This window comes from Pan troglodytes, chromosome 6 (assembly GCF_028858775.2).
Source record: "Pan troglodytes isolate AG18354 chromosome 6, NHGRI_mPanTro3-v2.0_pri, whole genome shotgun sequence".
NCBI classification, from domain to species: domain Eukaryota; kingdom Metazoa; phylum Chordata; class Mammalia; order Primates; family Hominidae; genus Pan; species Pan troglodytes.
This window is the reverse complement of record NC_072404.2, coordinates 170,272,750-170,288,766: the sequence shown is the minus strand read 5'-3', so window position 1 is coordinate 170,288,766 and position 16,017 is coordinate 170,272,750. Positions and strand designations below refer to the sequence as shown.

General features: G+C 48.8%; 1 long non-coding RNA gene across 1 annotated transcript; it reads left to right on the top strand.

Annotated features, from left to right (window-relative positions):
• Positions 1–697: 697 nt before the first annotated feature.
• On the top strand, positions 698–14,854 carry LOC134810596 (uncharacterized). The gene is made up of 3 exons (XR_010159075.1): positions 698–851; positions 9,421–9,572; positions 12,675–14,854. It is a non-coding gene; the product is annotated as an uncharacterized LOC134810596 (long non-coding RNA).
• The last annotated feature ends 1,163 nt before the right edge of the window (positions 14,855–16,017 follow it).

Below are 16,017 nucleotides of genomic sequence, written 5' to 3'. Positions count from 1 at the left end.
GCTGAGGTTCGTAGCTGGAGGAAGTGGGCCTGGGCTGACGAGGTGGCACCACTTTGTCCTGGAACATCCCGCCCCTTGGCCTGGGTTCCGCTTGGGAAACAGGCGAGGTTCGAAAGGTGAGTTTTTAGAATTGTCCAATGGCAAGCTGTGACAGTTGTGTGTACCCTGGAGCTCATCCCACCGTGGAAAACTCTGGAATGTCTGTCTCCGCAGTCCTCGGCAAGCGGCCCCAATAGTGGCATTGTTTCAAGCTTTTGGAATATTGTTTTTGGGAAATAAAGTGACTCCTGCTCATTTAGCTGTGCCAACTCACTTGTTTGTCTTATTCTTTTTGCTCAGCAGGTGGCATTTTTGTTCAGTGATTTTATTTGTATCCGCCTGTGTTCATCAACTATGACATATTAATCATGCAAATTAGGATATGATTAATGAAGGAAAAATTAATTCCGCCACTGCATCTGGGTCTGCTGTGACAGCTTAGTGAATGCCCTCATTCTCTGATGCCATCAGCAACTTCTCCAGGGCCGCTGCCGATTGATACATTTCAGGGTAAAGGTTAGGGACTGAAGCCCAGAGAGACTTTCCTCTCCAGGGTTGGTGTTACAAGCACATATTTACTTGACAGTGCACATTTTTGAGACAGTGTATTGCTAAACCCCGTCCTCCTTCCCACTGTGTGAACAGTTTGTAGGAGGAGGGAGTTCGCTCTGTCTTTCGGTGTCTTCTAGACTGAAGCCCACTGTGTCCAGGGCAAGCTCCCCGACCAACTCCGACTCTTGCTGTTTCCAAGGTTCCAGCTTCTTGTTTTCCAGATGCTATTTGCAGACCACGCAGTGACCCATTCGTCCTTGGTAAGTGCTCCTTCTCCTCAGGACTCTGCTCTGGAAACATGAGCTAGGGCTGCAATAAGTTTATCTTCATGATACAGAGTCCTGCAGATAATTTAAATGAGCGCCCCACATCGTTTTCTCCCATTGCCCTCTGGTTAACCCTGATTTCCACCCCGCACCTGGAGCTGAGCCGTGATCTGCTTATTCCTATCTGCTTTCACTCATGTGCTCTGGTAAGCCAGGTCCACAAACAGAATGTTTTCTTGGAACTTGGATAACCTTGCCCTGTGCACCATGGGAACACCCCCTGGGAGAGATTGTGCCATTCTGGAGACTCCCCAGGTCACACTACCTCTGTCAGAGGACTTGGCTGGACCTGAGAGAGCGAGTGGGCAGTGGAGATAGCATACCAGGTGCTCCATCAGGGAGGGGACCAGGAGGGCATGTGGTCACCAGAGACCATGGAATCGCAGCCTGTGTTCACGTTGGGTCGACTGTGGATCCAAGCCTGTCCAGGGATTGCAATTTACCTCTGCCCCACCCTGAGGCCATGGAACGGAGAGGCACAAGACCGGCAGCTGAGAGTTTGCTAAGCCACCTGCCTTCTGGAGTCTCTTCACCTTTCTTTTGTTTGTTTTGTTTTTGTTTTTTTGAGATGGAGTCTCACTGTGTCACTTGGGCTGGAGTGCAGTGTCATGATCTCGGCTCACCTCAACCTCCACCTCCCAGGTTCTAGCGATTCTCTGCTTCAGCCTCCTGAGTAGCTGGGACTACAGGCCTGTGCCACCATGCCCAGCTAATTTTTGTATTTTTAGTAGGTTTCACCATGTTGGTCAGGCTGGTCTTGAACGCCTGACCTCAAGTGATCTACCTGCCTCGGCCTCCAAAAATGCTGGGATTACAGGTGTGAGCCACCAAGCCCAGCTTCTTCATCCTCCTTTTGATATTTTTGTGACTTCTGTTGCTGAGATGCTCTGAGCCTGGGTCCCCACCTTGTGACTTCCCTCTTGTATAGATTCATCCTAATTCTTTCTTTCCCACTAGCATCCCACCCCTTCCCTCCCATGCCTATTTATCCTGTACCATATGCCTTCCAGTGCCCCGGGGCAGGTGGTGGAGAGAGATGGATTGCAAACAAGAGACCTAACCCCAGACCAGGAGAGGGAGAGGATGCTGGGAGCTTGTCATGGGAGCCACAAAGCACCACAGACCAGCAGGTTAAACAACAGGATGGACAGCCCCACAGTTCCGGAGGCTGGAAGTCCGAGACCAGGTCAAGATCCGCAGTGTTGACTCCTTTGGAGGCAGTGAGGGGGAATTGGCCCCAGGCCTCTCTCCCTGGTGGGCTGCTGACCATCTTTGGCCCCTTGGCTTAGCGATGGCCTTTTTCCTGTGTCTTGTTCTTGGTCTTCCCTCCATATGCACTCGTTTCTCTCCACAGGGTATTCTTTTCATAAGGAGCAGTCAGATTAGGGGATGCATTCCTCCAGGATGACCCTTCTTAGCTAATTACACCTGCATGGCCCTATTTCCAAATAAAGTCACCTTCTGAGGTGCTGGAGGCCAGGGCTTCATCATAGGAATGTGGAGAGGAGGAGACACCATTCAGCCCCAAACAGGGCAAAGGTTGAACAAGGGGAGAGCAGCTGGTGACAGGAGCCCTTGGGCTCTGACAGCTCCCATTCCGCCCACCTGTAAGGGGCTCCTTCCATTGCGGGGTTGCGACTCTTATGGCAGCCCTTCCTCCTGCTGGAGAAAACTGTACTGATGGGTCTGCGGGGTCTCTGACTCAGGACACCTCTCTGCTGCACTTCTTTATTGTTTGTTTGTTTGAGATGGAGTCTCGCTGTGTCACCCAGCCTGGAGTGCGTGGCAGGATCTCAGCTCACTGCAACCTCCACCTCCTGGGCTTAAGTGATCCTCCTGCCTCAGCCTCCCAAGTAGCTGGGATTACAGGCACCCACCAACATGTCCGAATAATTTTTGTATTTTTAGTAAAAACAGAGTTTCACGATGTTGGCCAGGCTGGTCTTGAACTCCTGACCTCAGGTGATCTGCCCACCTTGGCCTCCCAAAGTGCTGGGATTACAGGTGTGAGCCACCGCACCTGGCCACCTCTCTGCTGTACTTCTAAGGAGCTGGAAGGCTGGGTAAGGGTGGCCCCAGCCGCTACCCCCTCCCTGGAGGGTTTTGAGACCCTGAAAGACACAGGCCGTGGCTGCGCAATGGAAAGAAACCATGTCACGGTCATCTTACCTTTGTTACCTGAGAAAAGCCTGCATCAGAGACTGTTCTCTCTTGGGTGCAAAGAGAAGAAATACAACCTAATTCATGTTGGTAGCAGGGGAAATTTATTGGAAAATTGATGCAACTCCAGGGAAGGCAGGGACACAGCTGCCTCCAGGAACAGCAGGGCCTCCCTTCCCCTCCCTGTCCTTGCTGTCCCAGAGGTGGCTGGGGGATTCTTTAAGGAATCTAGAATCTTGAGGTTGAGTTCCTTCCATGTTCTTTAGGATAGAGACTGGAACAGCGCCCAATTATCCCCTGGGTGTTAGAACAACAGCCCGACACTATTGCACCCGTCCTGAGTGGAGGGAACCTCTCCTGGGTTTCCTCACATTCTCCTCAGCACCTGGGCGACACTGAACCACGGGGCTCCCAGGGCCCTTTACTCACTGCCTTTCAGGTTACTGCCAGGACATTTCAGCTGCTGTGGACGTGGAAGGAAAACATGTCACTGGGGAATCAGAGGTGACTCGGCCACTTCTGGCTGAGTGAATTAGGGCAAGATGCATCCCCTTCGACCCCTGGAGAGTCAAGCTTGAAGGTCTTGCAGGGTTTGTGGGTGGGTTAAAACCATGTAACACCTGGTATGGGCTGAATCGCATCTCCTCAAATCTGTCTGTGGAAATCCTAATCCCCAGGACCTCAGAATGTATTTGGAGATGGGGTCTTTCAAGAGGCAACTGAGTTAAGTTGGGGTCATATGCGTGGACCTTAGTGCAATATGCAAAGGGCAGGTTAGACACAGACACACGCAGTGGGAAGACCTGTGAGGATGCAGGGAGAGGATGCCATCTACCAGCTGAAGAAGGAGGGGATGGGGTTTGACTGTGTCGCCACCCAAATCTCACCTTGAATTGTAATAATCTCCATGCGTCAAGGGTGGGGCCAGGTGGAGATGATTGAATCATGGGGCTGCTTCACCCATACTGTTCTCATGGTAGTGAATCAGTCTCTCGAGATCTGATGGTTTTATAAAGGGGAGTTCCCCCAGCACAAGCTCTCTTGCCTACCACCATGGAAGACGTGTCTTTGCCCCTCGTTCACCTTCTGCCATGATTGTGAGGCCTTCCCAGCCATGTGGAACAGTGAGTCCACTAAACCTCTTTCTTTTGTAAATTACCCAGTCTCAAGAATGTCTTTATTAGCAGCATGAAAACCGACTGATGAATACAGGAGGCCTCAGAGGGCAGCAACCCTGCTAGACTTGGTCTTGAACTTCCAGCCTCCAGAACATGAGAGAATGAACTTCTTGTGTGAGTCCCCAGTCTGTGGGACGTTGTTATGGAGGCTGAGCTGATGTGTGCGACCCCTGAAGCCCTATCCTCACCCTGTGAAGCACACGGCAGGCTCGGGAGATGTCCATAGTGGGCCAGCCATCCTCACGGAGCACCAGCACCTTGGGCATGGACACTGTGTCCCTGCTATATCAGGTCTGCGAGAGACCCAGAGCAGCTAGGCTCAGTGTCTCCAGCCTCGTTGCTCACCACCTCTTCCAACCCTGGGCTCTGGTCAGATTTGTCGTCCTGGCCTAGATTCAATCATGTCCCCTCAGAGAAGCTGCCCCATGCACAGGGCCTCCAGAGCCAGGTGAGATGCCCTCAGGGACGCACATTCTCCCTATGCCCACAGTTCTGAGGCCTCACTGTGTGTTTCTTTTCTTTTCTGGTCTGTCTTCCCACTATGCGAGAAGCTGCCTGAAGGCAGGACCCTTCCCGACTGTCCTGCCTGTAGGGTCCCCCACAAAGAGGGCCCCTGGCAGGTAAGAGGGTCTGGGACGTGCTTATGGATGGACACAGAGCCCAGGCAGCACCGGGTGTCCAGGCCTGAGCTGAGGACATCTGGGGCCCTGGACTGCCAGTCACTTTTCTGGGTCTTTGATCCCTTCATTGGGAAACACGGAGTTCTTGGGGAGCTCTGTGAGGCCCCATGGGACAGAGACATTGATGTCATAAGGCAGCACATGCTGCTGAGCTGTGAGGGTGAGCAGGTGAATAGCACCTGGGCCAGCCTGCGGGACAGCCCCAGCATGGGGCAGTCCCGACGTGGCCCTGAGGACAGGGGACCGCTGAGGAGATGGAGAGGAAGGGCCCCTGTCCGGGAGCCTCACCCCAGATTGGAGCTGGGCCTGGGAAGGTGTCCTGAGCCCCTCAGCCCCTCGCTGGGTGGCTCAGGAACTCACTGCTCATCTCTGGTTTCTGAGCAGTTTACAGAGAATTGCTAATGGGTTTATGAATCATGGGAAACAGAGAATGTTTTTTTTATTTTTCTGCTACTGACCTCTCAAAAGAAATTTCCAGATGCCTCATATAAGTCAATTCCATATAATCGAGTCAAGAATTTCACGACTGTGACTCAGCATTTAAATCTCCTAAAGGCAGATATTTAACCCAAAGACAGAGAGCTTCACTTCACAGGATTCACACTATGCTGAAGATTCTGCGGTGTGCAGTACATGTGCCTGTGTGCGTTCCTCTTTGAGCAAGAGTCCATATGTAACTGGCGATCTTTGAACAAGATGCCAACAGGTCCACCATGCTCTGTGTCAATTAAGAAACAAAACTGAAGATGTCCCTGGTACTCCACTGGCTGTGGAATCAAGGTGACACTCCCTAGGGGGGCATACATCCCTTAGGTCTCTCCGGAACATTCCAGTCATGCTAAGCTTCCAGATATTTTACACGTGGAATATACATCTTATTCTTCCCGCCTCCGCTTAGCCTTCCATCTGCCCACAGCACCTTGTCGCAACTCCACTTGCTAAAGATCTCGTGTTCTTCTTGACCCAGTTCCAATACCATCATTTCTGTGCATCTGCAACTGCCAGGGGCCTGTGTTCCTACGCCCTGCGGAAAGGTGTCCAGCGATCACACTCCCTCCACACACTCTTGTCTTTTCCAAGGCTTCAATGCCATCTTTCGCAGCGTCTGCAGTCTACAAGCCTGGAACTCCGGACTTGACTCTGTAACTAACGGTGCATCTCCACTTGATATCCAAAGGCCTCTTCAACTGTACAAAACAGAAGCCCGACTTTCCCTAGGTTCTCATGTCCAAGTAAATGGCACTGCCTTTTGCCCAGTTGCTCAGGCAGCACCTGAAAAGCATCATTTATTTACTCTTCAATGCCCCCCCATGCTGCATATCCAAACCAAGCAGCAGGACTGTCTCTTTCTTCAAAACACACCTGGATGGGGCCTCTCCTCGCCGTGCTAAGCCCCTGGGCATCACTCTCACCTGGAGTGTGCAGACAGCCTCTGGTGGTCTCCCTGCTGCAGCCGTTCCCGTCCTCTATTGCACAGAGCAGCCAGTGAGCTTGGAACACAAATCAGGGCCTAACACTGCTCTGCCCTAAGCCCCAAGCTCTCTCTTGGCCTCCCAGCTTCCCCAGAACAAATCCCAAAGCCTCGGCGTGGGCGACGGGCCCACACCATGCAGCCCCACCTGCTCCCCAGACGTGACAAGGTTGGCATCGCCTGTGCATGTGGGTTTCCCTCTGCCTAGAACCCTCGTTCCCTGCCATTAAAAATGGCTTTATTCACATTATTTGATTCTAGCTAGCTCCAAAGCCATTTACTCAGTGAGGGTCTCCCACCCGCTCACGCACTCACCTCACCGTATTTTTTTCTTCCACACCACTGATTACCATCTGCAATTGAATGAAATTATTTACCAAATCTTATTTTATATTGTCATACTTCCTTAGTGGATAAAAACTCAAAACTACGAAAGCAATGACTTTGCCTTGAGTGTTGTTCTACACCCAGGTGATCAGAACACAGAAGCCTTTGATAAATTTGTGCTGAAACAAGTCACGTCATTAGTGCCTGAAATCAGGAAACTGCCTGTAGGAGCCTCTGTTCCTGGCATACACTTGGTGCTCAACACATGCTCGTTAAATACATGAACAGATACCTAAATAACATCATTCACTTTTTTCCCTTCTCATTGAATGAGATGGTTTAGTGGTGTCCCCACCCAAATCTCATCTTGAACTCTAGTTCCCATAATCCCCATGCATGGTGGGAAGGACCCAGTGGAAGGTAATTGAATCATGGGGGCAGATACCCTCATGCTGTTCTCATGGTACTGAGTGAGTTCTCACGAGATCTGATGGTTTTATAAGGCGCTTTCCCCTCATTCGCTTGCATTTCTTGCTGCCACCATGTGAAGAAGGATATGTTTGCTTCCCCTTCCGTCATGATCGTAAGTTTCCTGAGGCCTTCCCAGCCCTGCAGAACTGTGAGTCAGTTAAGCCTCTTTCCTTTATAAACTACCCTATCTTGGGAATTTCTTCCTAGCAGTGTGAGAACGGACTAATACATCAAGGTTATCAAAAGAGCTCTACCCACAGATCTTTTAAATTCCATTATTTTCCTTTGGCTTCATAAATGAGCGAGCTTTCTTAAGTCTTATTATCAAGAGTGGCTTTCATGTTTTAGGAGCACATTAGGTCTCTGAAGCCTTGTAATTTTCTTTTAAGTCACATGAAAAAGATCTTTACTTCCAAGGAGACACCTGGCTATGCCTGGGCCTTTGGGTTTGAGGGCTCATCCTGCACTTTCAGAGTGAGTGAGAAAATGGGGCTCACCCCCTCACTGCTTCAGCCTTCAAGTGTCCAAAGCTTAAATGGACGGATGGGGCCCTCCCTCTCAGGCCTCATTATAGAAGGCAAATTGGCCCCCATGATGGAGGCGGGCAGAGGACATCATGAGCTTACCCAGACCTGCAGAGGCAATGGGCTGGGGATGTTCTCTCCCTAAGAACAGAGATGCTTTTGAGGATGATGAGCTGATGCAGGCAGGGGTGGCACTCTACGCAGAGGGCAGAATAGTGCCGGCCCCTGGGATGGGTGAGAGGAGGGAGCATCCAGGAGCTGGGCCTGCAGAGGGAGGGACGGAGAGGCCTTGGGCCCTGCTGAGGGTTTGAACTTGATCCTGAGGCCATCGAGGGCTGCAGGAGGGCTTTAAACAGAAAATAATTATATGGTAAGATGTAACCATTAGAAAGTTATAGACGGCTGGGGTAACTACACGGATGGCAACAGACAAGAAGCTGGAAACTGCTGGGAAGCTTTTGGGCGATCTGGGTGAGGAGGGAAGGGTGCTGCACTGGGGATGGGGGAGGACTGCAGCCGCTGAGGTGGAGATGCGGGACTTGGGACCAGCTGGGTGGCAGTGAGTCAGGATGGCCCACCCCTGGCCTGGCCACTAGGAGCATGGAGGTGCCATCCAAGAGTGAGACATGCGGAGAAGGGGCAAGTCTGGAGGGAGAGATGAGTGCAGCTTTGTTTTTTAAGATTTTTGGTAAAATACACATGAGAAAATTTACCATCTGAATCATTTTCAGCTCTACAGTTGAGTATACTTGCATTGTTCTGCGCTGGCTCTCTAGGGCTTTCTCGTCGCGAAAGTAAGCCCTGTCCTGCTTCAACACTAACTCCCCATTCCTCTCTGCCAGCCCTGACACCCACCCTGACACCCACCCTTCTACTTCCTGTCTCCATGGGTTGACTGTTCCAGGGGCCCGTAGTGGGATTACACAGTGCTAGTCCTGTGGCTGGCTCCCTCCACTGGGTGTAACAACTCCAAGCCTCTTCCGTGTTGTGCCGTGTGTCTGAATTTCCTTCCTTTTTAAGGCTGAATAATCAGTTGTTCTGCGTGGGTGGGGCACACTGTGCTTATTCCTCATTGGCTGATGGACACGTGGGTTGCCTCTACCCTTGGCTGCTGTGGATGGTGCTGCTGTGATGTGGCTGTGCAAACTCCTCGAGTCCCTGCTTTCAGTCCTTTGGGGGATAGACCCAGAAGTGGAACTGAGGGGTCACATGGCACTTCTGTGTTGGGAGCAGGCCCCCCAAAATCTGGCCATAAACTGGCCCCAAAACTGGCCATAAGCAAAATCTCTGCAGCACTGTGACATGTTCATAATGGCCCTAATGCCCACGCTGGAAGCTTGTCTATTTACGGGAATGAGGGCAAGGAACACTTGGCCCGCCCAGGGTGGAAAACCACTTAAAGGCATTCTTAAGCCACAAACAATAGCATGAGCGATTTCTGCCTTAAGGACGTGCTCCTGCTGCAGTTAACTAGCCCAGCCTATTCCTTTACTTTGACCCATCCCTTCGTTTCCCATAAGGGATACTTTTAGTTAATTTAACATCTATAGAAACAATGCTAATGACTGGTTTGCTGTTAATAAATACATGGGTAAATCTCTGTTCAGAGCTCTCAGCTCTGAAGTCTGTGAGACCCCTGATTTCCCACTTCACACCTCTATATTTCTGTGTGTGTGTCTTTAATTCCTCTAGTACCGCTGGGTTAGGGTCTCCCCGACCTAGCTGGTCTCGGCAAGTGGCGTCCATTGTGGGGACTCGAATCCAGGTCGAAGAGTTGCCAGAACAATGGTTGGAATGGAAAACTAGCTGGAGGACACTCGAGTACTCTTAAAGCAATCCCTGTGGTGAGTAAGAAGGGGAGCTCGGAAGCATCAGGGTAACAATGGGACAGATGTGGGGTCTGGTTCGTTTCACCTTGGAACTTTTTCACACTGATGATGAGGAGGAAGGAGAGTATAGTGAAGTAACAGAAGAGGTTACAGAGCATGTTTATTTACCAGCTAAAGCTAAAGCAGCAAAGGAAGGAGAGGTTCATCCCTACCCTTCTGCACTCCCTCCTTACTACTTTAAAGAAAAAGACCCTCCAGATCTTTCTTTTCTGGAGGACACTGGGCGAAAAGTAGTTGCCCCAGTGACTGTTTGAGCAGTGCCTTGAGTGACTGCTCTTAGTTCTATTCAGGCAGGAATTCTGCAAGCTAGATGAGAGGGTGATTTCGAGGCTTGGCAGTTCCCTGTTAGAATACACCCCCCAGATCAACGGGAAGTATTATAGCTACATTTGAGCCTTTTTCTTTTAAATTACTCAAAGAATTTAAACAAGCTATAAATCAGTATGGACCAGGTTCTCCTTTTGTAATGGGACAGTTAAAGAATGTTGCTGTTTCCAATCGGATGATTCCTACTGATGAGGATGCTCTTACTCGAGCTTGTCTAACTCCTGCTCAGTTCTTACAATTTAAAACTTCGTGGGCAGATGAAGCTTCCATTCAGGCTGCTCACAATGCCCAGGCCCAACCTCAAATTAATATAACTGCAGACCAGCTTTTAGGGGTTGGCAGCTGGGCTGGTTTCGATGCATAACTGGTCATGCAGGATGATGCCATAGAACAGCTTAGAGGAGTGTGCATTAGAGCTGGGGAAAAAATCACTTCAGGTGGGAAACAATACCCTTCCTTTAGTGCTACAAAACAGGGACCAAGAGAACCATATGTTGATTTCATAGCTCGGTTACAGGAATCTCTTGAAAAGATGATTGCAGATTCGGCTGCTCAGGATATAGTGCTGCAGTTATTAGCTTCCAACAATGCTAATCCCGATTGCCAGGCTGCTCTGTGACCTATCAGAGGGAAAGCACATTTAGTTGATTATATCAAGGCCTGTGATGGTATTGGAGGTAATCTGCATAAAGCTACTTTGATGGCACAGGCAATGGCAGGACTGAGAGTGGATAAGGAAAATACTCCATTTCCTGGAGCTTGTTTTAACTGTGGGAAGCATGGTCATACTAAAAAAGAATGTAGAAAAAATCAGCAAGTCAGGCTGCCAGATAGGGGAAAAAGAAAACTGCTGATCCTGAAATAGGTCCAAAATGTAAAAAAGGAAAACATTGGGCTAATCAGTGTCACTCTAAGTTTGATAAAGAAGGGAACTCGATTTCAGGAAATGCCATGAGGGGCCCGTCCCAGGCTCCATTCTAAACCGGGGCATTTCCAGCTCAGGCCATTCCCTCACCCCTGTACAATGTCTGTCCCCCGCCACAGCCGGTAGTGCCGCAGTAGATTTATGCTGCACAAAAGCTGTGAGTCTTACGCCTGGGGAACCCCTGCAAAAGGTCCCAACAGGTGTCTGTGGATCCTTGCCAGCGGGGACAATAGGATTAATTTTAGGAAGGTCTAGTTTAAGTTTAAAAGGTATACTAATACATACAGGAGTCATTGATTCAGATTACAATGGGGAAATTCAAATTGTTGTATCTACTTCTGTTCCCTGGAAAGCAGAGCCAGGAGAGCGCATAGCACAGTTCCTAATTTTGCCGTATGTGAAAATGGGGAAAAGTGAAATTAAACAAACAGGAGGATTTGGAAGCACAAATAAACAAGGCAAAGCGGCTTATTGGGTAAATCAAATTACTGATAAACGTCCTACCTGTGAAATAACTATTCAGGGAAAGAAATTTAAAGGTTTGGTAGATACAGGAGCAGACATTTCAATCATGTCTCTACAGCACTGGCTGTCCATGTGGCCAATTCAACCCCCTCAATTTAACATAGTTGGAGTTGGTAAAGCCCCTGAAGTATATCAAAGTAGTTATGTTTTGCGTTGTGAAGGGCCCGATGGACAATCTGGGACTATTCAACCAATTATAACTTCTGTACCTATAAATTTATGGGGAAGGGATTTATTACAACAATGGGGAGCACAAGTTCTAATTCCAGAACAATTATATAGCCCTCAAAGTCAACATATGATGCATGAAATGGGGTATGTCCCTGGTATGGGACTAGAAAAAAATTTGCAAGGTTTGAAAGAACTGCTTCAAGCGGAAAAACAGAGTTCCCGCCAAAGATTAGGAAATAATTTTTGATGGCAGCCATTTTTAAGCCTCCAGAACCTATACCTTTAAAATGGTTAAGAGATAAGCCAATTTGGATAGAACAGTGGCTGCTAAGCAAAGAGAAACTGGAGGCTTTAGAGAAATTAGTTACTGAACAATTAGAAAATGGGCACATAGCTCCAACATTTTCCCCTTGGAATTCTCCAGTTTTCCTAACTAAGAAAGAATCAGGTAAATGGAGAATGTTAACTGACTTAAGAGCCATTAATTCAGTTATACAACCTATGGGAGCATTACAGCCAGGACTGCCTTCTCCTGCTATAATTCCAAAAAGTTGGCCTTTAATAGTCATAGATTTAAAAGACTGTTTCTTTACTATCCCTTTAGCTGAGCAAGACCGTGAACGGTTTGCATTTACAATTCCTGCAGTAAACAACCTGCAGCCTGCTAAGCGTTTTCAATGTTTCACAGATGGGTCTAGTAATGGTAAAGCTTCTTATTCTGACTCAAAAAGTAAAGTTTTCCAGATGTCCTATACTTCAGCTCAGAAAGCAGAGCTTGTAGCTGTAATTGAGTTATTGACTGCTTTTGATATGCCTATTAATGTGATTTCTGATTCTTCATATGTGGTTCATTCCACACAGTTAATTGAAAATGCTCAGTTACGATTTCATACAGATGAACAACTGATGACTTTATTTACCCAACTGCAAACAGCAGTTAGGAGTAGAATGCACCCTTTTTACATCACTCACATTAGGTCTCGTACACCTTTTCCAGGACCTTTGACTGAAGGGAATCAAATGGCTGATTGCCTAGTTGCTAATGCAATATCAAATGCTAGACACTTTCACAATTTAACCCATGTGAATGCCTCTGGTCTCAAACGCAGATGCAGTATTACCTGGAAAGAAGCTAAAGCTATTATCCAGCGATGCCCAACTTGCCAAATGGCACGTTCCTCATCTTTTACAGGAGGAGTTAACCCTCGAGGACTGGAACCTAACTCTCTTTGGCAAATGGATATCACCCATGTCCCCTCGTTTGGGAGACTAGCTTATGTACATGTATGTGTGGACACCTTTTCTCACTTTGTATGGGCTACATGCCCATCAGGAGAGCCTTCTGCCTGTGTTAAACGTCATCTTTTGCAGTATTTTGCGGTGGTGGCATTCCAGCTTCTATTAAAACAGATAATGCCCCAGGCTATACTAGCCAAGCTCTAGCTACATTTTTCTCTATGTGGAATATTAAACATGTTACTGGTATCCCATACGATTCTCAAGGACAAGCCATAGTGGAAAGAATGAATCTCTCCCTAAAACAGCAGTTGCAAAAGCAGAAAGGGGGAGACAGAGTATATGGAACCCCATAGATGCAACTGAACCTAGCATTCTTAACTTTAAATTTTTTGAGCCTGCCCAAAGACCAGATGTTATCAGCAGCTGAACAGCATCTACAGAAACCAGCTGCAAAGACAAAAGCAGAACAACTGGTTTGGTGTAGAGATCCGATTACAAAACGTTGGGAAATAGGTAAAATAATAACTTGGGGTAGAGGTTATGCTTGTGTTTCTCCAGGCCAAAATCAACAGCCGATTTGGATACCATCAAGACACCTGAAACCTTATCATGAGCCAGATGCAGAGGAAGAGATTCCAGGAGGATCCCGAGGACCCCCGGTTGCAGCCATGTCAAGACTGACGCTGCGGAGGGCCCCAACTGTCACGAGCAATACCCATCGAACACAGTCACCCACCTGGGGACAGAACAAGAAGCTGTCACAGATGGCAGAAGAAAACCTGAGGAAAGCGGGACAACCAGTCACAATGAATAATTTAATGATAGCTCTGATAGCGGTTATCACCACTGCCGTGAGTCCTCCTTCAATAAGGGCTTACACGGAGAACAGTTCTACTTATTGGGCATATTTATCCATCTTGGCTGGCAATAATGCCTGGATGCAATCACTCTGACACAGTTACACATGCTTTCTGATCTCAGTATTTACCATAATAAATCTGCTCTTATAATTGACACACACCACCCTCAAAAACCTATTTGTAAACAGGATTGGAACCAGTTAGAAAAAATGAACGTACTTGTTTAGGAAGATTGCATTGCAGAACAGGCAGAGGTGCTGCACAGCAATTCCTGAGGAATCATTATTAATTGGTCCCCCAAGGGGATGTTTAGCTTGAACTGCACCTCTCAGTCTGCGTGCCACGGCCACACTATGTTCAGATGATCTGAACAAAACGGTCAGATGGTAGAAATGGTAAGAAGTACGGCAAGAGTTCCTATTATCTGGAACCATGGCGGTATAGTAGCACCTCAACCTCAAATGATGTGGGCCGCTCTAGGAGCTTAACATAAGGATTTAAAATGTAAAGAACAAATATTTAAAGCATCCCAGGCACACCTGACCTTAATTCCAGGACCTGGAGTGCTCAAAGGAGCTGAAAATGGAGAAAAACACTTGGAAGCTCTGTGATTTCAAAGATGATTGTGCTTTTAATCTGTGTTGTTTGTCTTTGTATAGTCTGCAGATGTGGATCCTGACTCCTGCAAGAAGTAGCTCACTGTGACAAAGCTGCCTTTGCTTTTATCGATTTGCAAATCAGAGAAGGGGGACATATTGGGAGCAGGCCCCCCAAAATCTGGCCATAAACTGGCCCCAAAACTGGCCATAAACAAAATCTCTGCAGCACTGTAACATGTTCATAATGGCCCCTAATGCCCAAGCTGGAAGGTTGTGGGTTTACAGGAATGAGGGCGAGGAACACCTGGCCCGCCCAGGGTGGAAAACCGCTTAAAGGCATTCTTAAGCCAAACAATAGCATGAGTGATCTGTGCCTTAAGGACATGCTCCTGCTGCAGTTAACTAGCCCAACCTATTCCTTTAATTCGGTCCATCCCTTCGTTTCCCGTAAGGGATACTTTTAGTTAATTTAACATCTATAGAAGCAATGCTAATGACTGGTTTGCTGTTAATAAATTCGTGGGTAAATCTCTGTTCAGGGCTCTCAGCTCTGAAGCTGTGAGACCCCCGATTTCCCACTTCCCATGTCTATATTTCTGTGAGTGTGCCTTTAATTCCTCCAGCGCCGCTGGGTTAGGGTCTCCCTGACCGAGCTGGTTTCGACACTTCTGTTTCTAAGTTTTGTGGGAACCACCGCCCTGAGCCTAGTTTCTGACATGTGAAGCTGAGGTCTCTGTGGATGGCACATATGAATGTGGAGCTGAGAGACTAGCATGAGCAGGAAGAACGGGGGCAGGGCCTGGGCCTGTTACTATTCATGGGGAGACCCCCCTTGGCCCTGCCCTGGGCCCTTTCAGCCTTCACTTGTCTCCTGGTCTCTTGGCCCCCCAAGTCACCCCAGACACCACCGAGGTGGTCTGGTCTTGGGAGCCCTGGGGCACAGCACACAGCATGTGCCTCAGGCCCCAGGTGCTGGCTGCTTCTGCCCTGTGCTCACTGCTGCTGCGGATTTGGGATGCACTCAGCACCTAGTGGTGCTACTGAAGAGTCCCAGGAGTGGGCCTTGGACTAAGGATGGTGAGGAGCTCTCCTCCCTTTGTCCTTTTGATGGGCCACCTTGGGCCTCAGTAGCTCATGGAGGCTCTCAGCCCTGTGAGAGGGCACAGCCAGCTGTGTTTGGAGCCCTCAGTGGCCGGTTGGGGACCCCGACTCTGCATACTTGCCTAATCAGCCTCCTGGCCTTCCCCACCCCTCCTTGGGACTCCCCAGTGGGCAGCAGAGAGAAGCTCAGGCTCAGGCTCTGCTTTCAGGGAATCAGTGAAGACAGAGCCAGGAGGAGAGCAGGTGGCAAAACAGGACAAGAAGCCAGAGAGACTCAGTCATAGAGGAGACCGCCCTCAGGGAGGGTGCCTGGCTGTGTCTCATGCCACCGAGAAGGCACATTAGAGAGGTGCCCAGCAGCACCCTGGCTCCCTTGGGGGGAAGACTTGCAGGGACAGGAAATCAGAGACGGGAGGAAGCCAGCCCTTGGGGGGAGTTTCTGGAGGATTGGCTGCCTGAGCTGGGAGGGAGTCACAGGGCCACATTTAGGGGGATGTGTTTCTAGGTTAGAATTTTTTCTTTTCTTTTCTTTTTAAGATTAAAGTCTTGGGAATCTTTCTCTGCTTATTAAAAATAATAAATTGAAAGGGATAGGCTAGAGTTAAAAGAGAATCAATGGACCAAGGGCCTGGAGGAAATGGGGCAGGACTCAG